The sequence below is a fragment of the Protobothrops mucrosquamatus genome, unplaced genomic scaffold (assembly GCF_001527695.2).
Source record: "Protobothrops mucrosquamatus isolate PMUCROS unplaced genomic scaffold, P.Mucros_1.0 scaffold458, whole genome shotgun sequence".
NCBI lineage: Eukaryota > Metazoa > Chordata > Lepidosauria > Squamata > Viperidae > Protobothrops > Protobothrops mucrosquamatus.
The window spans coordinates 416,301-442,530 of NW_015386780.1; positions in this window are offsets into that span (position 1 = coordinate 416,301).

Sequence of the window (26,230 nt, forward strand, 5' to 3'; positions counted from 1 at the left end):
GCCGGAACGCGGCGGAACGGCGTTCCGGCACCTTTTTCCGGGCCGGCCGCACCGGAAATAGCCCCTCCCACACCGGAAATAGCCCCTCCCAAATTTTACTTGCATTCCTGTTCTCTAAAGGGGCGGTCCTAGGGTTTGATGAGGGCGTGGCCAGGTTTGAGTTCCGCCACCTTTTCTCCGAGAAAAAAAGCCCTGGTGGTGGTAGTGGACACAGTTATAAATCTGATGAACAGATGGGTCCCATCCAACCTACAAATCTGATATTTGTCCAATGGGCTTCTCCAAAAATAGTTTGGCCCAATTTGAGATCCAACCCCATAGATTTACAGAATTATTTTATATATAAAAATGAACATCAGTACAGTTTTCTTGGCAGTATTGCAGAAATGGTTTGATGTGGCCCTCTTACAGGATTTCTTTTTTCAATTTTCCAGTTAAGCCTACAACCTGAAATTCTCCAGAAGTATTCCATTCATGTAGTAATTAAGCCTTTCCTTGCTTGTTTTCTAGGCCCTAAGATAGGAAGTTGACAGAAAGAAACTCAACTTGGTTCCACCATTCAGTTCTTTGTAACACAAATGTTGAAACATATATGTAATTGATGATATATTTGAAGATCATGTTATTGTGCTTTTGCTATAAAATGTGAATTTGTCATAGGTATGTTTATTTTTTATGTGATGTAAATCAAGTAGATCAAGTAATTTTAACTTCATACTAGAATGTTCTGTCCTGCAGAGATGATTAATACAATGGTTCTGGGGAAATTCTCATTCTTAACTATCACATAAAAGTGCTATGCAGATGAAACTGAATACTGATAGATGAGCAATGATTATACCCTCTACATTGCAGAGCCAGAAATATAAGCACTGAATCAACACATTTGTCAACACATTTCAGAGATATAAAAATTATATGTACAACTCTGAAGCACATTCTGACTAACAAATGATTATTTGCAGAAAAACAAGGGTCAGATCAATACATAATTATACTAATTTTTGTCTCTTTTTAGATATGAAAGAGAATGCAATTCAAAAATAATGGAATTATTCTATTATTCTTTAAAGTAACAAGCAACCAGTGCAAAAGCTTGCCATTGAAACAATCAAATCCTTTTCTCAACATTCCATCTGTTCCCATATAGGGTTCCTGTGCTACAGACCTGAACCTCTCAAACTGAACCCTAGAGTCCATTAATTAATGGTGTAAAGTTTGGGTCCATCTACTCATGCTATCTCACATAGAGAAATTAGCAGCATGTAGATGTTCTTCCCTAATTTCCGTAAATAGTAAACAGAGGGAGAGCTAGTTAGTATTTGGATAAGAAACAACCAGGAAATCATAAGATAGTAAGTTAGCCTGAAAAAGTTGAGAAAACAATTCAGAATAAGAAAATGACAAACTATAGTGACAAAATAAAGTTTCATGGTGTTAACACTAGGAGTTGAATTTAGTTTGATGGCTTCTTTACTATACTGAAGGCAACTTACACTAGAAATGGAGAACTGTTCCTATCCTATCCAGTTTCCAATAAAAAAAAATAGAAAATAAAAATAAATGGAAAGGTTTTTCACTCTTCAAGAGATGAGTGACTACTTTTTGGGCAATGAAAGTATGTTCCAGAGTTGTCAAGTTCAGTTTTATTTCATGCTTCAGAATTTGGAATTTCAATTGAGATATTGGGCTAGTTAATATCCCAGCTTAGGAGTCAATGACTTTGTGTTTTGATTATACAGATACAATCGTCTCTGATCATTATATCATTGCACCCAAACCTAGCAAATACTGTATATTGTACTTGTGAACACAAATGGTAACAACAATCAGACTTACACTGTGTTTGTCATACGAAAAGAGAATAGAGCAAGTGGACCAACTGGACCATCGGTAGTGAGAAATTATTATCACTATTTTGTTTAATGGAAAAATGAGAAATTCTACAAACAGTCCTGAAAACAAGAATTGATCAATTCAATTGATCAATGTATTAATGTATCCTTATTGGAAAAACCCAAGACCATTAGCTCCAGAACATGATAGTCATTATTGGTTAGTTAAAAATATCTTCAGCTTTTAGTTGAGAGATGGAGTTATATTCTATCATTCATTTTATTTAATTCAACTGCTTATAATTAGCTTGATACTTATATATTTTTAACTATTTTCATTACAAATTATTTGCTACATATAGTGTATTCATTTGTTCCTTATTGAATACTGAATATATCTTTAATGATTCCCAGATTTTAAGTTTTCCTTTGTAACTAAAAATCTAGGACTCTTTTGAACATTACTTCTGAACATTTAATTAGCTAGTCACCTAGGATACCTGACTCTATCAGCCTTATCTTGACTATCACTTTTTCCTTTATTTTTTTGAAGTGACTACCTTTTCACAAAATGTATTGTTTATTATGTTATACAAACCAAATACTTAATCTATTTGTTATTTCAGAGTTAGACTTAGCCTCTGCAAAAAATGAGATGGTATTTATTTTATTTGGTTAGTTAGCAGATTTATATAGCAGCCCATCTTATAGAACATGACTCTGGGTGGTGAATAACCACAGTGCTAATTGAAACAAGGTAACAATCATTAAAACACTTAAGTACAAATATAATTAAAAGCAAAAAGAATAACCAAGACTGCAGATCACTTTAGGATCTCCAAGGTTACTGGAAAAATGCATTTTAAGGACTTTCTGGAAGACTAATAGGGATGTGGCTAACCTCACCTCACCAGCATTAAGTTCAGTTACTAGGATATAATATATTGCTGCTTTGCTACTCAAAACATTAATTTGCTTCATTACCTAATTCTATTCTTCAATTTTTTAATTTGATTTCAAAAGCAGCCCAAATCAGCAAATCTTACTTTAGAATAGAATAAAGCTGAAAGGGACCTTGGAGGTCTTCTAGTCCAGTCCCCTGTTCAAGCAAGAGGACCTACCATCTCAGATAGGTGATTGTCTAGTCTCTTTTTAAAAACTTCCAGCGATGGAGCGCCCACGATTTCTGAGGGTAAGCTGTTCCACGGGTTGATTGTCCTCACTGTCAGGAAGTTTCTCCTTAATTCCAGGTTGCTTCTCTCTTTGATCAGCTTCCAACCATTGTTTCTCATCTTTCTCTCTGGTGCTCTGGTGAACAACCTGACCCCCTCTTCTTTGTGGCAGCCCCTCAGATACTGGAATACTGCTATTGTATCTCCCCTATTTCTTCTTTTCTTTAGACTGGCCAAACCCAAATTTTGCAGCCGTTCTTCATATGTTTTGCTCTCCAGGCCTTTGATCATCTTAGTTGCTCTTCTCTATTTTTTTTCCAGACTCTCAAAATCTTTTTTATGATATGGTGACCAAAACTGGCTGCAGTATTCGAGATGTGGTCTTACTAGGGCTTTATAAAGTGGTACTAGTACTTCGTGTGATCTTGATTCTATGCCTCTGTTTATACAACCCAGGATTGTATTAGCTTTTTTGGTTACTGCTGCACACTGCAGCTCATAGTTAAGTGATTGTCCACCAGGACTCCAAGGTCCCTCTCACAGTTACTGCCTCCAAGCCAGGTTTCGCCCAATCTGTATTTGTTCCTTTGGTTTTTCCTGCCTAAGTTTAAGACTTTGCTTTTCTCCACATTGAAACTCATTTTGTTGGATAGGGCCCATTGTTCGAGTTTGTCAAGATCTTTTTGGATCCTGAGTTTGTCTTCTGGGGTGTTGGCTACTCCTGACAATTTGGTGTCATCTGCGAATTTGATGAGTTCCCCTTCAATTCCCTCATCTAAGTCATTTATGAAGATATTGAAGAGTACTGGACCTAAGACAGAACCTTGTGGTACCCCACTGCTTACTTCTCTCAATGTGGATGTAGTGCCATTGAGGACTACTCATTGAGTACAGTTTGTCAGCCAACTATAGATCCATCTGGTGGTGATGTTGTCTATTCTACCTTTTTCTAGCTTACCAAGGAATAGGTTGTGGTATACTTTGTCAAATGCCTTACTGAAATCTAGGTATACTACATCCACTGCGTTTCGCTGGTCTACTAGTTTAGTCACTTTATCAAAGAATGAGATCAGATTTGTCTGGCATGATCTGTTTTTAACAAACCCGTGCTGGCTGCTAGTTATGAATTTGTTTGCTTCTAGTTGTTCACAGACCTGTTTTTTATTATCTTTTCTAGGATCTTCCCAGGTATTGATATTAAACTGATTGGTCTGTAGTTTCCAGGGTCCATTTTTTCCCCTTTCTTAAAGATGGGGACCACATCAGCCCTTTTCCAATCCTCGGGTACTTCCCCGGTGCTCCAGGATTTATGGAAGATGTGGTGCAATGGTTCCGAGATAACATCTGCCAGCTCTTTCAGAACTCTGGGGTATAATCTGTCGGGTCCTGGTGATTTGTATTCATCAAGATTGGATAGGTATTCTCTTACCATTTTCTTGCTTATTTTGATTTTTGTTTCTAGTATGTCTTTTGCAGTTGTTTTTTTTTTTTTTGTATTTTGGGCTATGGTTTCTTTTTGTGTGAAGACTGATTGAAAGTATGAGTTAAGCAGCTCAGCTTTCTCCCTGTAATTCCCTTGCCATCTTCTCTCTTTAGTGGGCCTACAGTTTCCTTGACTTTTTTCTTGTTGTTAATGTGTTGGAAGAAACTTTTTTTTATTGTCCTTGATTTCTGTTGCAAGTCTTTGTTGATTCTGAGTCTTTGCTTTCCTGACTTCTTCTTTGCATTTTCTGGCTGTCTGCTGATAATCGGCCTTGGTTATGTGCCCCTCTTTCTATTTTTTGTATTTGTCCTTTTTGTCCTTCTGAGATCGTTGTGTAGCCATGCTGGTTTCTTCCTGGATTTCTTGTTTTTCTTTCTCAATGGTATTGTGCTGACATGGGCTTTTGTGATCATGTTTTTCAGCGTTTCCCATGCTTCTTGGGTTGTTTTCCCCTTTAGGATTTTCATCCATTTTCATCCATCAAGATTACTGATTGTGAGAGGCCAGCATTTACAGTGTTCTAAGATTGGGAATGTGATAATTTTAATATAAATATACATTTTTGGTAGGAACAATGAGTAAAAGCTGCATTTTAAAAAGTAGGACAAAAACACATTCCTTTAATATTGATTATACTTCTTTTTCCTGCAAATACTCTTGTAAAAATTAAAAAGTTTTACATATTGGATAATGTTCATGGTGAGAAAAAAGGATTTAAATCTTTCCTTTGTACCACAACCTCCATCTGACTAACTAGTCAGACTCCAACTGGCACAATTTCTTAAAAACAGATTTGTTTTTTTTTTTAATAAAGAAATGGAAAAAATTAAAAGTATAGATAATATTCTGTCCCTAGTATCTGGAAAGTAATTTTTAAATATTAATAAAGAACTCAGATGAGAAGACAAACCAAACTGATACCCAGACATTCTGTTCACAGTTAATATGGACAAGTTCAGTTTCTGGGACCAGCTGGTTTATCTCTTAGGGTACTGAAGGAGCTGGCAGTACAACCATTGAATGAACTCTTCCAGAGCTCCTGGAACACGAGGGAACTACCAGAAGACTGGAAAAGCACTGATATGATTCCAATCTACAAAAAGGGGGAAAAGTGGATCCAGAAAACTATAGACCATTGATAACTGGGAAAATCTTGGAAAAGATAATCAAGAAGCATATTTGTGAGCACCTAGAAATCAACAAGATGATTAGTAGAAAACTGTATAGGCTTATTAAAAACAGATCATGCTCGACAGATTTTACTGCCTTCTTTGATAGTGACTAAATTAGTGGATCAGGGAAATGCTGTGGATATAGTATATTTGGACTTCAGTAAGATATTTATCATAGCCTACTTCTTGGTAAGATAGAACAACATGGAATAGACAGTACTACCACCATATGTCTTTGCAGTTGGCTGACCAACCACATTCAGGTGTAGCCCTCAATGGAATTACATCTACATGGGGAGAAGCATGCAGTGGGATACCTCAAGGTTCTGTTTTGGGGCCTATAATTTTCAGCATCTTCATAAATAAAACCAAATGTACAGGTAAAGAAGAGACAGTACTTGGCTCAACAATACTGCCTGTAAGGGGGATCTAGGTGTCCAGCTGGACTACCACTTATATATGAGTCAATAGTGTGCTGCAGCTGCCACTTTAGTTCTAGTCTGCATCAACAGAGGGAAAGCATCAACATTATGGGAAATGATGGTACCACTCCATACTATAGAAAGGAGGTCACATTTGAAATATTGCATCCAGTTCTGATCAATATGGTACAAAAATATGCTGAAGCCCTAAAAAGAGTGCACAGAAGTGCAACAAATATAATAAGGTTCTAGAGGTTAAATCATACAATGAATGGCTAAGAAAACCAGATATGTTTAACTTAAGAAAGAGAAGGCTTGGGGTGATATGATAGCAAATGTCCAATATTTGAAGGGCTGTTTCAGAGAAGAGGGAGTTGACTTCTCCTCCATAGCACCTGAAGGCAGGACAAGAAGCAATGAGTAGAAACTCATCAAAGGGAGACTAAACCTGTAACCAAGGAGAAATTTCCTGACAATGAAAACAATTAAACAATGTGACCGCTTGAATTCCATAGTTGTTGTTGCTCCACTGCTGGAGGTGTTCAAGAAAAGATTGGAGAACCACTTGTCTAGAATAGTATAAAGACTCCTGCAGAAGTTGGATTAGAAGACTTCCAAGATTCTTTCCAGTCCTATGAGTCTATGATTCAGGAACAATATCATAATTGTCTGTCCAGAGGAGTGCAGTGCTGTGAATAGCTCAGAATCTGAGACCGAGCAAGACACATACCACCAATAGGAGAAGGGTTTTTTTTTGGGGGGTGGGGGTTGTAATCAGCATTTCTTCCGTAAAAGCACTTCTCTTCCGTGTGTCTTCTAACATGGTGTTTACTGCAAGAAACCTGCAGTTTCCCTGGAAACAAAATTGCATACCATTTGAGACGTAAAAGTTAAAATAGATTCTTATTCTGTCTGGAACCTGATTGAAGAAGTTCACAATCCAGCAAACTTAAAGAGAAAGACAGTTTGATAAAATAAAGTGTGCTACACATCTTTACAAGTTCTCTTCAGACAAGAGGAATGTTTCTTTTGATAAGAAGTCTTTCAAAGATACATATTAAAGGTGGAGATCAACTTCTCATGGAAAAACTTAGCTTACCTGTGATCTTATAACCACCTGTCAGATAAATCCCCACCATTTGATTTGGTCAAACAACCAAACCCCAAGGAAAAAAGGCAATTGAATGTAACTGTTCCCACATTTTCTTAGTTTAGATATTTAGAGTTCAATTTTTTTCTGCTGAAATGCACATTCACTAAATAAAAGAATCAGTGACCAAACTTTATTTAAATTGCATGTAACGGTTCCCAAAAAGAAAAAAAATGTAGTTAATATTACTATGCTTGGAGAAGAAAATATTGCCAGACAAAGCCATGATCTCTTTCTTTTATTACATCTACACCAGGGGTGTAGGCAAGCTGGCTGAGGAGTTCTGGGAGCTGAAGTCTACAAGTCATAAAAGGGCCAAGTTTGAAGACCCCTGATCTACACAGTAAGTCTGAGTAAAGTTTGGACAAGCTGCAGTGGTGTCTGGGGGAGATTCAAAATAGCCAAATGGTGGTCCTTGCAGGGCAATTGAAGCCTTGCTGCTTTTGAACATGCACCATCCTCAACACATAGCCCTACAAAATGGACAAGCCTTTAATGATATTGCTTAGATCTACATTTGGATTTTTCAACCCCTTCATCTTTGAGGATACTATTAGGCAGGAGTGATCAAGGTTTGGGCAACAGGGTACGCTGTCTTTGTCTTTAGAGCAACACTTCTTTGAAACAGAATTGTACAAGTCAGTGTTTCTCCACTTCTAAGCAGCAAAGTGGGATGATATACCTGTTTGCTTCATACATAGAAATCTGCACAATGGCTATTGAGGCAGAGATGTACACAAGAGGGTTCAACAAGATTAAGATGGTTGTTAGAACTTCCATTCCATTCTTTTTAACTTGCATCTCATGTGACATGTTAAAGGAGCAGACCTGTGATTGCATGTCTTGGGCCAACATTTTAAAATTTTTGACACTCCACCATCACTACCACAAGGATGCCCAAGTTATGATACCCTGTGAAGTATTTTAATCATTTAGGAAGTAAAGTACATGTCTCGTGAAGTGAATGTTGAAGGAACGTGCACTGCCAAGATGAAAAGTGCCCCCTAGTATACTTCTACCTACTTTCTAAGGACATGAAAAAAAAATAGATTTACATGCCCGTTTTTAGTTCAGGACTGCTTAAGATCTCTGTTAGTAGATTCTGTTAAGTTCATTGAGTATATTAATTCATCCACTGCTTCTTCTCATATAAGAAAACCTGAGGTGAGTCAATGTTTAACACAACATTATAATGTATTTTTATCAGTTTTCTTTCCCCTCTTCTTTTCTCTTTCTTCCCCCCCCTCTTGATGATCATAATATTCTGTAGCTTAATCTTTTGAAATAACTCCTTTTAGAATATCCCACATCTAGAAGGTCCAGTCAAAACATAAAATTGTGCTGGGGCTTCCTTCCTTCATGTATGTAAGGCAAAAATCTTAAGATGAATATTTCTCTTTTGTTTCTCAAAGTAACACAGCAGCTTCAGATTCCATCTAGATAAAAGATCTGGGTTTCCTTTAGGGGAACCGGGCTGAAAACAACAAGTTATGAAAAAAATTGATTTACCTTAGTTCCCATAAAAGGAATCTGATTTTATTACCAGTTCTTTTATCCTGTATTTTGATTTAGACAATTCTTTATTAATGTTTTCTCATTTCAAAATAGAGAGCCTCAGATTTCAGGATGATTAGTCATCTGACATCTATTCCTTCTTACAGGTCTATTAGCACCCTAGGTTTAAACCTACCAAAGGAATGGCATGGAGGTGAACCCATTATCTTTTTCTGTTTTTTTTTCAGGTAAAGTAAGATATCTTAGCAATACAGGAAATCTTATCCATATGTCCTTGGTAACCGAGCAATAAGACATACTGAGGAAGTTCTAAAACAGTGTTTCTTGGCCTTGGCAACTTTAAAATGTGTGAACTCCAAGTCCCAGAATTTCCCAGCCAGCATGCATCTAATTCATAACTCATTTAGTGAAACAAGTGTTTTTCTCCTATATTATAGTTTTCGTTCCCTCTGTATTTCAGTGTATGGCAATTTAAAGATAGCTCCACTGATATCAGTGGAAAAAACATCAACCAGTTGTTTACAGTATATTGGCAAACTTTAGAAGGGAAATACTTGGAAAAGTTAAGATACTTTAAGAAACAGAGGGATCAAAGTGATTTATGCTAGCTCATTTTGAAATTCAAGCATTTCTCAGATAGAACCATAGATAGATTGCTACATTATTGAGGGAAGAAAGTCAGAATATTTTTTTTTCTAATGAACAGTGCAAGGAACTTCCATTCAACTCATTCTTAACAGTGCATAACTGGTACAATATGTGACAGAATGGTACGTTCAAAGGGAAAAAAAGTGTAATACTTGAAGAGTTAGAGAAAAAAAGCTCATTTACCATTAATGTTTTTCCCAACATATAATTTTGCGTTCTTAAATGAAAGAAGCATTTGGATTTCCCCCCCCAAATATAATCCCTTATAGTAATCTGACTAAAACAAGCAGGTCTCAGAACAGTAATGTTCAGGCCTCTCACCAGGCACAGTTACTATTACAGCTTACTATGTCTTCTAGAATGGCCCAGTCTGCATTGGGAAATGGGAAAATGATTAGGAATTATTTATGGACTAAGCTTATAGAGATATCTGCAAGATTGCTACAACTATCTAACCAAATGTAAGAATAATTACAGAGATGTTAACTCACATATGGATGGAAATGATAGGAAAAGGCAGAAATCTTGCAAATTTTGGGTACACTTATACATATGAGCATACATTGCAAGATACATTTGTTAAAATAACAAGATTTGCTTTATGGGTTTTTTTGTTTGTATTTATTTTTCTAAGAAAACTGATAAATACCAGCAAAAGAGTCAGTACAGGAGGTTATGTTTCAGCAACAAATCTTCTTCAGATTTGGTTTTCTTGCCTAAATGTAGAACCTTACTTTTTTCACCATTGAATTTCATTTTGTTAGATAGCGCCCAGTGGTCAAGTCTGTCCAGATCCTCCTGTATCCTAAGCCTGTCTTCTGGAGTGTTGGCTATTCCTGCCAGCTTGGTGTCGTCTGCAAATTTGATGATTTCCCCATCTATCCCCTCGTCCAAATCATTGACAATAAACATGGATAGAAAACTGTAATCTTGCTCTAGAACATGCATCATAATAATTATGTGGGGATGAAGTTAGGACCATTTGAATATCTCAAAGACAACAAAAGTGAATATAGAAATTAAACAGGGGTGTTCACCTGGTCTTTTCAGTTTATATTTCAATAATGCAATGTCAGAACTTCCAAATTCTTCAATTTCCTAATTCTCATGTTTGCAAATGATGAGTTCCTTTTGTCTCTCACCAGATTAGATGATATAAGGTTTATTGAGTAGTCCCTTAAAAAATCAATTTTTCAAATATAAAAATGCTTTTATAAAAAATCAAAAACCTCTAAGTGACTTATAGTCATGAGATAGAACATGACCATTCCATTACATACACTTCAATGAATGATGTTCATGGATTTATTAGAAAACAGCATAACATTCCTAGGTACATCAGATATCCATTTTTCTATGCTGAACAAAATTGTATAGCCTACAATTCAAATTTATGCAGAAAAGCCAATTACTCAAATGCTGCATGGGGAAAAGATATGGAAAATAGGAAATAGCAAGGAATTAGAGATAGTGCAGAAAAAAAATCACAAGAGTGCTTCTGGTCCTATCTCCAGAGATCCTACCTTCAATAGCAGCTCCATAGATAGGTTTGTCTTCTATAATGATGATAAACAAGTCAAGTCTGCCTATTCTAGCAGGCTGATTCAGACATCAGGCCATTATCTCCCTTATATATATTATCTGGAAAAATCCAAGGTTGGGAGCTAGACACACATTTGTCCAACAAGGTGTTATACATACCATCAATGATCATTTCCTTTGTGGATCTAAAAGGTTTATTTTTAAAAAATCATATTTACAATTGCAATTTCAAGTCAGAAATTAGTGAATATTCAGTAAAATTGGAACACATTGCTTCAAAAAAAACCCCACCATAAAAAGAGACATTTCTAAGATCCAATTTTTCTCATCCTGAGGAAACCATTACTAAATTAAAGCTTCAAATAATGTTTTCAAATTTATGGAAGGCGGTTGACACAAGTTCTCTGGTTTCTTGTCTATGTTTTTGTGGAAGATATAGCAGAGCAGACGGTTAATATGCTTTTGAGTGACATAAACCCAGTGGTGGGATTCAGCTGGTTTGCACCACTTTGGCAGAACCGGTAGCTATTTTTTTGTTGCCCAGGCCCAGAATGGACTTCCGGAAGCGGCATCCACACAGAGAACCGGTTGTTCACATATTTGAATCCCACCATTGCATAAATCCTTTGGTTATATACTAAGTAACCAAGTTTTCACTTGCTGAAACAAGGGTATGTGCTTTTATCTGAGAAAGACAGAGTCATGTTTAGAAGAATTGTTGATAAAGTAGTTTCTCTTTAACTGATTTTTTGACAATGCTGTCAGTACTTTATTGAATGTATTTTAAATTGAATTGGTCTGTTGCATTATTGTTTTACTTGTTACATTATGCAGGCTTTATTCCATGTGTTTGCAACAGACCATGCCTTTAGGCTACAATATTCTACTTTCTCTGTCTTTGTCTTTATTATTGATGAACATTTGGACATTATGAACAAGAAATCTATTCTTAGATTTTGGCTTCTCTCTAAAAATTTGCAGTTATTCTGGCTTACATCCTTCAATTAAATCTAAGGAACTAATAACTCTTTATAGATTTTTTCAGATGGTGGACCATAAAGATAATTAGTTAAGAAGGATGAATGTATAATAATAATAATAATTAATAATAATAATAATAATAATAATAATAATAATAATAATAATAATAATAGTAATAATACATTGCTACCTATTTCTATAAATATAGTAATCTTTATTCCATTTTATTTGAGTGGAATATTTGAGGATTTATTTTAAATCCTCAAATATTCCACTCAAATAAAGTGAGAAACCAGAGTTCTGCTTTGAATGCGATTTTATTATTATTAATTTGTTTTTTTGAAAAATCATAAACCATATTTTGGCATGGCACAAGTTCAAATATCCAGAGAATAATATTATTGGATTATGGGACTGTCTGCCTGTAAGATATGAGTACAACTACTGCCCAAATGAAGTTTTCACTAAGTTGGACTTGCAATTGACAATTCAGATATGACAATTTCTTTTCTCAATTCTCAAAACTCTTTTGAACCTTTCTTTACAAAGTGACAAGAAGCAGATGGTGGAAAAGCTAGAGTGTCTTATGAGCAATGCTTATTCAGGTAAGATAGGTATTACTACTTCTTACTCAAGCTCTTGCCTCGCTCTGCCTAATTCAAGTCCTTAACCACAAAGATCCTTAAGATCAAGAAGTTGAGAGTAACTATCTCTGAATTAAGTGAGCAATTATAGCTGTCCTCCCAAAAATACAGACTGATAATTTCTGTTTGAATTATGGCTCATTTGTCATAGCAACTGGATATAGTTGCTAGAAAAATAGGTATGTTTCAGAAATTCTCCCACATTTTGGGGTCAGATGACCTGACTTTTAAGAGAATATGCATAAGATTCATAGAAACTGAGCACTGTCAGCTGGTTTTGTTTTGTTTTGCTTTGAGGTGAGGATAGTACTTAGGATAGTAGGAAACATGTTAGTAGTAATAGCTTTCCATTTGAAACGTCACTCTCAATAGTATCCATGTCTTTATTTCCCCCCATTGCAAATAGCACTGACATTCAGAATTCACTTCCTTGGACTCTGATATAGAAATGTGTAACAGCATCAGTCAACAAAGCTAAAGGGAAAAGTCTTCAGAATGCATTCACTTGTTATCTCTTGTGGGGTGACACAGCAGGTTCTTATTCTGACTGATGTAACACAGTTGCTTAGCGTAGAGCTGTGCTCCCTGGGAAGATATTGTTTTTTAAAGATGCAGCAAATACCTTTGATTTTCTGCTCCTTGTATTTGGATGTCATGCTTGCTAGTTTAGGCAGGTCCCCTCAAAAGGTAGCCAATTTGCAAACGTTATCAGATTCATGGGGCAGAAGGAGACAAGAGGGAAATGCCTGGGGATGTCCTATGACAGTCATTTGAGATTCAAATGGGCTTTACAAAACTGAGAGAATCTATTTTTGAACAGAAATTATGCTATGTTATCAAGCCTATCAGAGATAAGAACATTAGTGCCACAACCAAAAATAATTCATCTGCTTTGCAAGAGGAAAGTATATGATTAGTAGATTCAAAAGCAGTATCTGAAGAAATATAAGCCAGGTTGCAAATAACCCTAGTTATTAAAAAAAACAGTGTATCAAATAGGGAAAAAAACATTCTCAACAAAGTATAAAGTCTAGGAAGCAACTTCTATAAGAAAAACTGACTGGATAACGGGGAGGAATATGACAAAGAGTATGATCTTTAACACAAGTCTCATTGTGTTTCACAGGACTTATTTTCTAGCAAATATGCTCAAAATTGCAGTCTAAACGATGGATATTTTTGCAAAATGTAAAAAGTGTTATAAATACCATAAAAGAATGAGTGCCCACAATATTGATTTCTTCATCCAAAAATTATTTTAGCATAGCATCAACAACTTTTAGTCCAGTGTTTCTCAATCTTGTCCATTTTAAGATGAGTGGATTTCAACTCCATAATTCCCAAGCCAGCATGAGGATATGGGATAAAGCTTCTTTATTCACAGAGGTCCGCTGGATATGTATTAGCATATGCATCTATATGTACATGTGCATTTGTTTTGCAAAACTTCCTTCCTTCCTTCCTTCCTTCCTTCCTTCCTTCCTTCCCTCTTTTCTTCCTTCCTTCCTTTCCTTCCCATTCTGAATGATTAAAATAAAAAGTTCATATGTTTGTGACTATGATTTTTTAAGGGGTTTAATTATGCTACAGTACTAACTCCATCTCTCATTTTGTGAAGGCTGAAAAAATGAGACAGAATAAAGGCAGGCAAGGGTAAAAACATTATTGGAAAGAAAGCGGGAGAATTCAATCCTTGCTCAGAGATTGAAAACTCAATGGAATTAGGTTACTTCAATTCAATAAAGGCTGTACTTTTTATTACATGTAGGTGGCATGTTCTCTCACCCATCATATTGATTCTGAGCCAGTAGGGAAGTTGTATATTTTGAATGCTTTCTTATTGTCTGGTGAGGGTTTTTTTTTCCTCCTGAAAATGCCCCAAATTGTATCAACAGTTTGGGTTTATATACTAAAACAATTTCCAAATCCTTACTTGTCTGTAGTCTTTTATGTGACCCTGAGAAAGGCATTGTTATCATGTTTTGGACAAAACAAATCCTTGAATCTGAACTCCCAAGAATTTCAAGGCAGCCTTGAATAAATTTTGTAATAAAAATAAAGTAGGAAATGTATGTTTATTTCAGATTGCTCTGAAGCAGTATTATGAATATTTTAAAACAGAAAATTCATTTATATGATGGGTGGTTTTTTTTAGTGAAGTCATTATTTAGTTTCATTATCATACAAATATATTTTTGCTTGCAAGATATCAGGACCAACAGAAGTATAATAGCATTTCTTAAGTGTTTGTTATATTTTCTCTTTTAAAAATCCATCTTTCCATGTTTAGTCTTTTTTTGCTAAGTGTACTTGGAATTAATTGAAACCAGGATTTAGTCCTATAATTCACTCACATAATTTCCAGTTTTAGGAATCAGATCTTGAATATGTGAAGAACACAGAGATCCTTGCCTATATGAGATAAAAAAACATTAGTTAATATATTACTTTGTTCCATTTATGTCTTGATTCCTACCCAACTGTAATCTAGGTGCTAGATTTCTGGTATTGGTTAGCCAAGATAGCTGACTACTAATGTAATTATCCAGAAAGCATCTAAGATGATGTTCCAGACAATTAAAGTGAGTCAATCAATGCTATTGTTGCCAACAGATAAGCTTATTAGAGAACAAGCCTCACTTGGGACTATTATTTATTTCACAACAATCTGTAGCCCTGTTAGGTGGTATGAATGTTGGAACTATTTCTTGTTCACTTAAACACAGGGGTTTCTTCTTTTGATATAGGCCATGGGAAAAACAGCAAGTAATTCTATTAAGTCATGTATAATTCATAACTAAATTCAATAAGTTCTGAAACTCAGAAAAGCTTCATGGTCCCAGCATTTTAATTTAACCTCCAAATTTGCCCATATATTTTAATTTATAAATAACTATAGTATTTATACAGCTTAGTCACAGTTATAGCATACTGTTCTTAAGTTGAAGACATTATTGAATAATTAGAGGTAATTTGTCTCTAAACATATTTCATCTGAAGTATAATGGATAATAACCATCTGCAGAGGCTTCCTTCTTCAATGTGTTTAAGTTATTATTTTTTAAACTCTGAAAGTGCATCTTTTGTTTAGGTTTTGTCTCTTCTGCATTCTGCCTGGAAATGGAAATATAGATGAAAAATCCATATCCCTACAATTGTCCAGTTAGTCAAGCAATAGCCAAAGTAATGACAAAAAGTTACTTGTGTGATATGAGTGGACTCACAATTTGAATGAATGAATAAAATAAAAAGATGGGGGAAATTGTAACATACATAGAATTCTAATGTGGAGTGAGCTGATATTTATAAAAAACAGTTCCAGACAGCGAGTGGAATAACTTGGAGCTGAGAAGTACAATTAAGAAAAATCAACCAGTTGAAATCATTTTGGTGCATGGTGGTGGTGGTGGTAGTGGTGGTGGTGGTGGTGGTGAAAGAGAAATTAAGAAAGAGAAAACATAATGAAAATAAACAACAGAAGAGTAATAAAGGATTGTTAATCTGTTAAGACTACAACATGATGGCTATGTATGATCTCCAGAAGAAACAACTAGGTCTCTGACTACTAGTTGCTAAGGAACAGAAGCAGCAGGGTGCTGCTATGTTCCTCTTTTGATAAAAGCTTCTGAATAGCACCTAGATCTCCACTATGAGATTTGAATGTTGAAAAAATGTGAAATACTACTGGGATCCTGCCTACAAGTACAAATGTGCTCATAGGGCCTTACTTGCATGGTCCTTGCTCTACTCATTTCTACCTTTTTAAAATACATTATTCTAATGTGTAAAAGAAAAGAAAAATAATACACTGCTATGGCTTAGTGTTTTGTATAAAAATATAAATAACCATAAAATGACAAAATTAAGCAGAGGCAGTACATAATTTGGAAAGGGGTTCTGATGTAATAGCAATAGCACTTAGACTTTTATACCACTTCATAGTGGTTTACAGTCCTCTCTAAGCAGAGTCAAAACCCCAACAATCTGGGTCCTCATTTTACTGACCTCAGAAGGATGGAAGGCTGAGTCAACCTTGAGCAGGTGAGATTTGAACTGGTGGCAGTCGGCAGAATTAGCCTGCAATACTGCATTCTAATTATTGTACCACCATGGCCCAGTAATCCTTTGGTAAGAAGTTTTGGTAACTGGTTAAATGACACATAGCAATCATTTTGTGAATTAGTAAGCCTCTCTCCCAACATCAGTTAGCTGGAACACTTTCAATTTATCTTAAAAATCTAAATTTGCTCTAAGGTTAGACCAAATAAGATGGAGCTCTTTTTTTCAAATCTACATTAAGTAGCCATTAGAAGTTGAACAGTGTATGAATCTTGGAGTTGAGATCCACATATTTCAAAGTAGTCAAGGTTGAGCTGTCATGTGCTTCCAGATAACTGGTTTTCATTTTAAAAATGTTAATATCTAGCCTTGTAAAATCCAAACTCATGAGGTAAAATTCTGCCCATTCCTTTCAGGAGAAACTGTCTTCTCCCTACTCTTGGCTGTTTTTGGCTAATGTGTTAATTAACATTTAGAAAAATAAGCTAATGTATTGTGGAGGAGAAATGAAGCTTGACTGATGCATCCATTATTTCCAGGGTAAGAAATTATTTTTATTTTGTGTTTAATATTTGTGGATAACTTATTGCATTTCCCTGCAAAAATATTTAGAAACTAAAAAATTCTGTGTAACTAGCTGGGTGATTAAAAAAAAATGGAGGGGTGTCTCTGAGGAGACCAAAACAGGAGAAATAATTTTGCGGCAATATCACTGAATTATTTGTATTTGTATTGTCCTGTTCTGTTTTTTTTTTAATTGAAGGGAGTACATTTTTAATTAAAAAATAAGCATGCCAAACGTAACACATATATTTTAATCTTTTGATATAAAAAAAGAAAGATTTACTATTAAAGTTTTTTAACTGTCCTGAATTTAAGTAACATTAACTGAAAGTCATGGGGAGGGAAAGGCACAATTGCTCCCACCCCCAGACAATTACCATGTTGGTTTCCTTCTTCATTTAAAGCAGGGTGTCCAACTTTAGTAACTTTAAGACTTGTGGACTTCAACTCCAAGAATTCCCCAGCCAGCATGGTGTCTTCAGGTGTTGTACAGCAAATAATGCAACACTGTTTTCTTTAAAGTAGATGTAACCTTGGAGAATGAAAGAAGAATTGATGTGGGAACTTGCCAGAATCCAAATAGAAATGTGGTTTCAGTTCCTCCAATGGAAAAAAATATATGTGTAAGAAACTCTAAATTAAGTTATGACTATTTGTAATATCTGAACGAGGAAATATTATTCCTACCTCTTCTCCAATTCTGTCTTCATTTAAAGGAAATTGAATCCTTGGAGAAACAAGTTAAGACATTCTCTTTCCAACTTTTCTGGTAGAACAGATTGGGTTTTGGTTAGTTTTCACATGCCGATGAGTAGGCTTTGCAACATACATATGAAAATAATCAGTTTAATGGAAAATCATTGCAAGATACACATACTTGATTATTCTACATGTAGTTTATGTTAGGAGCACCTTACTCTGACAAACAACTATCTTCCACTCAAAGATCTTAAACTGTGTTTGCTCCTAAGATGCCAAGATAATTGAAATGGTGCCAATAATGTCCTTATGGAGAAATTTTAAAAAAATCTGCAGCCTAATTATGAAAGAAAATGAAATGGAATCTTGTTTCCCTCTGCAGGTGGCTGTTCACAATTGCTTAGGTGGAAACATTCAAGCTCTCAATTAATTCCCATCTGTATTTGCAAGAGAAGCAAGATGCTCCTTAAGAGAACAATCTGGAAGCAATCAGCATTTTCACATATTATTTTAAAGCAGGGCTAAATTATAATCTTATTAGGAGAGAAGCATGAGTTGAAGTTTATTTTTATTTGGAAATAAGACTTTTGTAATATGAATATGTAAACGTAAGAGGTCCATGGCCAGTAATGATCGTTTATAAGGTTTGGTATTAAAATGGAATGTAATATGAAATCTGAAGAGAACCACCAAATACAAGTTATTATTCCTGCTGAGTAAGGCCCCAGGTTGATTGCAATGGGTTCAAATAAAAATATTTCCCAATCCTTTATATAAATCATCTAAGAAAACAATGTAAAGACAATGAACTATTTGCTATTAATATTCCCAGCCACTCAACAGTATTAAGAGTATGCAAGTAATAACTAAAATTCCCTGACGTTGATCTGTTGAATCCACTAATCAAATAACCACACAAAGAGATATCCAACTCTAATAAGAAACAGCAGTACAATAACAATTGAGTGCCTGGTTAAATGATCATGTAAAGCCATACAGTATTACCATATACAATCTTGGCTTGATCTTGGGTACAAGTAAGCTGAAATTATTGCCTAAATGAAAAGAACTGCAACATTTAAAAAGAAAAGAGAAGATTTTGGGAGTAGCATTGAAAACAGCATCCACTTAACCCTTGAGACAAAAGTTCAACATCATAGGTGTCCTCATGATTTCCCACCAAAATGATGGAAGTAGCATTGTGCTATTATGACAGAAGCTTTAGCCTTTCATAGTTACATGCAATTTCACACCTGTTTTAGACTATGAAAAGGAAATCCTTCAGGCAGCACTCACTGGACAAAATACTTTAAATTACATTGATTGATAGAAAATCAGTGAAAATGTCTTATGGTGTTCCAAAAGAATTGCTACTACTCTTTCTTCATTTAGAAGATTTCCAAGGCTACAGTCACTTCTATGAAGAGAAAAAAAATATTTCCACCAATTAAAATGGAAATCCAAATAATTTTGGGATGGCATCTGCTTTCAACTCCAAAGTTTATCTGCACTGAAGGATTTGAGTATGTCCCAAACATGGGAATAGAATTTCATAGTGCATGTGGGCCAAAATCATTTTTCTTGTTAAGACCAATATTTACGTACATAATGACCTATTAAACATATAAAGATTCTCCCATCACAAATTTGTACTGGAGATGTAATAGTTTGATTCTAATTATTCTAGAATCAGCTATCATTCCACCCATTGATGAGATTTTGGTTGACTTTTAGGTGACTTTTTAATCCTAAATGACACAAACTGCTCTCACTAACTAACACAATGTTTTTCAGACAATTCTCTACTACACATTGCCACAATACCCATACAAAAAAGGAAGGGTTTTAATTTTCACAATACAAAACTGTTTTGCCATTCTATTTCCCTTGCCATTAGAGATTTTGCTAGGTACCAAAATACTTACCAAGACATATCATTGAAATCTTCATTAAGTTTTTATCTTCCTCTGTATTTTGGTACTCCTTCAAGTTTGAAGGACAACAAAACACAACGTTCAGGAATAAGCTGGTGCTGAATGTTTCAAATGATAGAACAAATTTTAAACATAGTTAATACATTGTTAATAATAACACTTATTCTTGGCATCCCAGCTACTGATTACATCCTAAAACATCTTTGACTGGCATCTCAACCAATTAATAAAGTTGCACTCACTATTTCTAAACTTCTTGAAAAAGATGACTTGTTTTTGCTGTTTTGTTTTGTTTTGCCACATGCCTAATCTCAGGCATGTGACAAAACAAAACAGCAAAGACAACTCATCTTTTTCAAGAAGTTTAGAAATAGTGAGTGTAACTCTATTAATTCTAAATTAGTATAGAAAGATGTGGGGAAGAAAGCTTTAGCTAAATTTAACAATAAAAAAGGAAATTGATTTTAAAATTAGAAAAACATCTTTAATGGAAATAAAGATGAAGGCAAGAGTCATATGGCTTTAGGCTGAGTAGAAATTTCATAAAATGATTAAAACATCCTAACCAAGGTTCAGATAAAAAGCATACTCTATATAGAAAAATACATACAGGTTCAGATGAACTCAGTTTATTAGCCATCAGAATCATAGAAGTGACTAAATTCAAAATAATGCTTCATTTTGAGAAATTAATCTATTTTTATAGAAGGAGAAAAATGTATAATAGAGGTCAAAAGCTTGTTAAAAATAAGGGAGCATTAAAAAGCATTTAATGACTTTATGGTACAAAATATACTTCTTTATATTTCAGTTTGAGGGGCCTGGTAGGTAGGATATCCCTGACTTCTTATGAAAGGAGTTAAATATTTAAGTTCCTGTATACGGATCAAAATCATCAGCCTGGCTCTTCCTTATCTTTTGTGGTGTCCATAAATGTTTGTAGCAGCCATTCTTAGTTTCTGCTAACTCACATCCTTTAACTAGAGGTAGAAAAACTACACATGAAATCTTATTCATAAGTATATATACTATTACTCAGCTAAAACATTTCCTCTTCCCTACATTCCCTGTTCCATGATAGCTGAAGACTGTCTTTTGGAAGACATTCCAAGATATTTTGGCCTGTGGAGCTTTGAAAGAGATTTGACCAATGGTGGGATTCAGCCAGTTCACACCACTTCGGCAGAACCGGTAGCTATTTTTTTGTTGTCCAGGTCCAGAATGGACTTCCAGAAGTGGCATCCACACAGAGAACTGGTTGTTCACATATTTGAATCCCACCACTGGATTTGACTCAATTGAGCTTCAACTATGTCACCCACTAAAGCAGGGATCTGCTTCAAAGCAACAAATTGGGTGATTAGAAAATTTCCAAACCACTTTGGAAGATTGTGTTTTTTTCTGTTTTGATTGGGGATCTTGCCAATCACAGCATTGCAAGCTGAATTCCATATATAAGGAAATTGAAGGAAACAGGTGATGTGCTGTGCTTCTATACATGGGCATGAGTAGCAGACCATAATGAGATTTATAATTTATCATCTCATTAATCTTTCTGCTTTTCAGGGTCCAAAGTATTCATTTACTCAGGTTTCAACTGCTTTAATACAGCCAGATGCAGATTTTAACTTTCCTTTTCGAGACACTTATAGGATGTTACATTTCTATTCTAGCCCTATTAACAAACTGCCAATTCATCTCAGTTCTATGCATTCTAAATATGGGCCCAAAGTTAAAAGGCAAGAACTTATTTTGCATGCAATTTCTGAAAGTTTCTATTTTCAGACTTCCTGCACTGATTCAGCCAACTTTCTATGGATTCTTTACTAGTCAACTTGAAGAATGTTGTGTGATCCTTTCCCCATCATTGCTCTCTATGCCCTAAAATTGGGAAGATATCTCAAAGATCTAATATGGCAAAACTGAAAGAAAGTAATTGTAGATATTTTGAAGTTTCCTGATTGTAATCTAGAGATTCATCTTAAATTCAATCTTGAGTCTTCAAGTAGCTTAAATTGGATGAGACTCTCACTAAATCTTGAATCAAAAATTCAAATGGAATTTTTTAAATCCTGAATCTCCAAATCAAACCAGGGCTGATTTACATGTGCCTGATAATGTGTAGATCCACGTTCAAGAGTGTGCGGCCCTTAAAAAGAGATGGAATTTTTTTGTTAACAAAACTTTTATTCAATAATTATTCCATCAGTTTGATTACCTAGGAAATAGTTTTCAAAGAGCAAAAATCTTCTGCAACATCAATGGTGTGCTTAATTTCATCATTTCAGTATTGTCCTGAGATTCCCTTGTTATCACTAAGCAACAACATAAGGAGATTTACCAGCTCAGCTTAATTTCTTTTCTCCATCTTTGTACTCTCAAGTAGCTTCTTTCGTAAATTGGGTTATGCATGAGACTATTTCCAATTGCTTATTTGGAGATGCTCATTTAGAAGAATCTGGCTGCCTGGCTAAGATTGCTTCCTGCCAAACTCTGCATCTCCAGTAGATAAGGTGAGCTGACTTCTGACTGCCTTCAGCTAGTGGTATTTGTACTTCAGTACATAACGTTGTGGCTGTTGAAGAAAGCTTTAAGCCATTAAGAATCCAAACTTTAAATCTCATTTCAAACCATTTTCCTAGGCAACAATGTGTGTCCAATCTCTCTCTCTCTTCTTAATTGTACAACATGTCCTTGGAACTGGTGACATCACTGCTGAGGTGAAAAAAAATAATTGTAGAGTCCTGAAAAGTAAATTAAGATTGCTAAATGAGAAAGGTAAGCCAGGGCTTCCATAATAGCTTTTTCTTAAATGTAGCCTATTCATCTCTTACCACTACTTGTACAGTAATCCACATTTTCTTCCATTTTACTTTTTCTCGGCCTATGTTCTAGACAAAATAGAAATAATAGAGAATTCCCCAAAAAGGAAAAATATTTTGAAAGCAAATTCAAACTAAAAACAAAAAAGGAAGAAAATCATCTGAGAAAGCAGAGGATTGCTAAGGGAGAAAAATGAAAAAAGTGAATTTGCTGATTAGAGTATTTAATTTCCAATAGATTAGCCTGTAGGACAATTAGAATAAAATAGATAAATAGGGACTGACTAACTTCACAGATACATATACAAATACAGACATACAATTGGATTGGAATGTGATAAAGAGTGAAACAAGATGGCTTAGCAATTATTATAATATTGGAATGTCTTGTTAATTGTATTTGCCAACTGTATTTTTATATAAATTTGTTAAATAAATAGAAACTGATTAACTTCACAGATATACATACAAATGCAGACATCCTAGTGGATTGGAATGTGATAAGGAATAATGTGATAAAGAATGGCTTAGCAATTATTTTAATATTGGAATGTCTTGTTTATTGCACTTGCCAACTTTATTTGTATGTAATCATGGTCTCCCAAATTTGTTTACAAGGTTGGTTGGGAGACTTCCAATTATAAGCAACACATGGTTTTGCTGTTATGCTATATATAATTGCTTAATAATGGGCTTTGGTTGACCAAGCCACAGACCAGAGTATTGTGAAAAAGAGTAAATGTTAACACAGGGTAGCATCCATGAATAAAGGAGCAAGGCATGACTAGGCTATTCAGAATAGCTTAAAATCAACATTTCTGAAAACCTGAAACAACCTTTCAGTGCTTCAGCAACATAATCTAAAGCAAAATACACTCAATTTAGATCCGCAGGTGTCTGAAAAATAATACTAGGAAACTGGACTAATAACATCACCTCAGTTCAAAAAGATAGATCAGCATAATATGTCAGATGAGATGAAATCCAATTGACTAACCTCAATGACTTAGGAGCTAGTTGAAATTCTCAGCAGTGTTTGATGGCAGTCATGCGTACAATGTCCAAATAGTATGTTACTCAACCATCTCTGTGTCAGAGAGGCTATAGCTGCAGAAAGGGGCTATACATCATTGCAAGCAATTCATGTTTTGAAAGCTAGGGTTAAATTCAGCAACTGCAAATCTTATTCAACCTGCTCCAGAGGAAGCTGAACATCACCTCTGAAGGCAAGGTGAATTACCAAGTGACATTATCCTCATCTTATACAATTGAGTTTCAAAGTATTGACTCTGATACAGACCATGTGGTGAGCAGTAAAGGAATAAACAGAAATGGGAAATTCTGACACAGTCAGAAAAGCAGAGGAGACACAGCAGAGCAATTAAGTGGCTACTTTTAGCAACAGCATGCCAGCACCAGCAGCAGGCTATAAAGTCAACATGACAGGCCAGGGACTTCCTTCTTTCCCATGGTCATATCATGATTTATTCTAGATCAGTAGGTCATATAACCCCGAAGATGAAGTTTGCATCATAAGCCAAAATAAATTGGACCAAACTTTCTTTCAGGTAATATTAAGACAGGAAAAACATTGTTCATGTTAAACATGCTCTATTGTATTGTAAAGATTGATAAATTTAAATCAATAAATCATTTTTTTAAAATACCAAAACATGTCTTTCCAAATAATAACATTGTGCAGCTTAAAAAAATGTGTAATTGCAAACTTAAAATTCAGTTCTGGGCAAGTATAAGTAGAAGTTAATCCTTGTATCTTCTCTCAGATTAATGTATAGAATGTTTTAAATAAGGATATAGTTCTGAGTAAACATAATATAATATAGACAGGAGGGACACAATGGCTCAGAAGTCAAAGAGGCTGTGCTTGTCAGCTGAAAAACTAACAGCCTGGGTTTGAGACCTGAGCACCACGCAATGCGGCAAGCTCCCATTACTTGCCCCGGTTCCTGCCCACCTAGCAGATTGAAAGTCTGCAAATCCAAGTAGATAAATAGATACCACTTTGTGGGAAGGTAACAGCATTCTGTCACCATGGCATATAGTTATGCTGGTCATATGACCATGGAAGTGTCTTCTGACAATGCTGGCTCCCTTGGCTAAGAAACAGAGATGAGCACTGCCCCTAGAGTCAAATAGAACTGAACAGGGGAAATCTTTACCTTTTAATACAGTCTGCTTTTAATATAGAACTGGGTTTGCATTTTACTAAGAGATGGGTAGGGAAGAAACTTACAACTGACTCCACATTGTAAACAGCCCCACCACTTGCCTAAAGAGCTAATGGCTGTACCAAGGCAGACTTACACACTGAGCTGAAAACCCATATCATTTTTTTCACCTTATTTGAACATTTGAAAAAAAATGTAATCAGATATAAGATAAATCATAGTAATTATAACTAGGCTAGTATATCAAGACCCCAATGGATCTGTATGTAAGTAATATTACATTCTCCAGTTCATTTTTGTAATCTCATGTTTCCAACAGGTATTTAAAAAAACACATTTTGTTGAGTCAAATTCAACATCTGGAGACATATAGTTTTCCTGGAAGTGGTTTGCCACTGTTTATTCCAGGATGATTTTTTTCCTCCCAACTTTCCAAAATAGCCTACAGATTTTGAACTTCCTGGGCTCCCCAAGTACAACTTCAAATGCTAAACAGACTCGTTCGGTCTTTATTCTATGCTTATTTCAGTGTAAAAACTTTAGTGGAAAAGGAACAACAACAACAACAACAACAACAACAACAAAATAAACCCAGTTCTGAGGATCGTTTTTGTCCCTGTTTAGGGTATATGCCTTCCTTCCTTCCTTCCTTCCTTCCTTCCTTCCTTCCTTCCTTCCTTCCTTCCTTCCTTCCTTCCTTCCTTCCTTCCTTCCTTCCTTCCTTCCTTCCTTCCTTCCACCAACAACTCCAGAAGAATATAAAGGCCCATTGAAACAATCAAGATATAAATACATAACAGCCTGGGCCCATATCATCAACCATCTAGAACTGATAGATGGTTGCATCATATGGTGATGTTCTAGAATTATAAATATTCTTATTTTGTCATGTTAATTAAATGTTTTGTGAAAAGCTCAGTTTCAGTTTCTTTTCTGAATGTCATCCAGGATCTCAGAGACTAAATAATCTCATTTTACTTTTGCTGCCCTGAGAGAGGTCCCTCCTGCTTCATCACATATTCTTCTTCTTATCTACAGTAGATAGCCTAGCTGACAAGTTGAAGGCAAGGGAGAGCTCAAAGCTATGTAGAAGGAAAGCCTTTCACCTCATTAGAAATTCTTCTACCTACTTCACTCTATGCTTTTCCTGCTTGCTTCCAACCTGTCAGCTGTTTGGGACACATATTGACTATTTTTTTGAAAGAGCACTAGGAGTATTTCAAAAAGAGCCCAAGTGACCAGTCACAGGCATGAATCTCTTCCGTGCTTCCAACTTGTCACTCAGATAATTGAAAGCCTGCACACACAGAGGCCCACCACACTACAAGTTAATGAGTCTGATAGGAAGTTTTTTTCCCCCATGTCAGCAAGTGACATCTGACAGAAGGGGAAAAAAGCC